Source organism: Vidua macroura, chromosome 2 (genome assembly GCF_024509145.1).
Source record: "Vidua macroura isolate BioBank_ID:100142 chromosome 2, ASM2450914v1, whole genome shotgun sequence".
In the NCBI taxonomy this organism is placed as follows: Eukaryota; Metazoa; Chordata; class Aves; order Passeriformes; family Viduidae; genus Vidua; species Vidua macroura.
The window spans coordinates 60,648,148-60,649,682 of record NC_071572.1 but is presented as its reverse complement, the minus strand read 5'-3'; positions in this window follow the sequence as shown (position 1 = coordinate 60,649,682).

Sequence of the window (1,535 nt, the reverse complement as noted above, 5' to 3'; positions counted from 1 at the left end):
ACTGTTATTCCTACTCCCATATCTTTGCCTGAGAGCCCCCTTAATTTCTAAGTTATAATCATTTGGAGGGATGGGGTTTGCATTTTCATTTCAAGGGAGGCTCCTGCCTTCCTTAGCAAACACCTGTCTTTTCAAACCAAGACACTACTCCACACTATCACCTCTCAGTACCAATTAAGGCTAGTCACCTCTCAGCACCAATATTAAGACCATGAAGATCCTATGGAAGGACTCATCTAGCTGTGTTGTTTGCACAGTTCTGAGCACAGCAGATGCCTACTGCTGTGGCATCATGAGTATTACAACTACCACTACTTACTACTTCTACACCTATTGACTAATAACAACTGCATTTTCCCTACTGCTCTTTAAATGTTAAGATAATTTGGAAAAAGGCTATTTATACAAAAATCAGGACATTTGCACAGCAAGTCAGACTGCAATAGATATACCAGGCAATTTCCCCATGTAAGTAAGTCCTCCCTAGAGAACCCTGACAAAACCTCCTCCTCATACGTATACATTTTTGGAGGTCAGTGGGATGGGAGAAGGGACAGGGAAATGTAAGTTTGGAACAGTTTGAGTTTCTGGGCAACTCTCACACAAAGAAAAATGGACATACTGTGCAAAGCTGCTGGCAAAACCTGGTATTAAACAAATCATATAATGTCTTTGGGAATTTGGTATTGTGTATACAGGGTTCTTTGCAGTTCATACTGCACCTTTTGAGACTTGTGTATATGAATGCAATCAGCAAAGGGACACAGACACAAAAAAATTATCCTGTATAAATAGCTGTCCTGAAAATAGACCGTAAGGAAACTGTTCTGAGTATCTTGATCCAGGGAGTAAAGCATTTATTCTCTTCTTTCCTTTCACCTGAAACCCACAATTAGACCAAATGGAAAAAAAAAATACAGAAGTACTTTTACAACGAGCATCCATTTTTTCAGAGCCCATAGATGACAGATGTCTTAAATTCAGACTCATGAGGCCTTAAGTTCAGACACAAGTTGTGCTTTTCTTTCTTACAGGGTTTTTAGCTTAAGGTTTTTTCTTCTATTTTTTTCTTTTCCTTTTATTTTCCTTCTTTTTCCTTTTTTCTTTGTTAATTTGTCTTTTTTTGTTGTTTTCTTTTTTTTTTAACTTTTCCTTTTCCTTTTTATTAACTTCTTTTTATTTTTTCATTTTTGCTTTTATTATTTTGATTTTCTCTTCTCCCTTTCTCCTTCCCCCCTTTTCCCTTTTCTTTTCCTTTTTTTAATTTTCTTTTTTAATTTTATTTTTCTTTTATCTTCTTGTTTTTCTTTCTCTTTTTTCCTTTTTATTTTTTACTTTTCCTCTTTTCTTGTATACGTTTGCTTTTTTCCTTTCCTTTTTCTTTTTCTTTTCTCCTTCTCCTTTTTTCTACTATCTTTTCCTTCCCCCTCCCCCCCGCCCCCCCTCCCCGCCTTTCTTTCCTTTTTTTGGTATTTTCCTTCCTCTTTCTCTTTCGTTAGCAGGCAATCACCAAGCCTCCAACCCCGAAACCGACC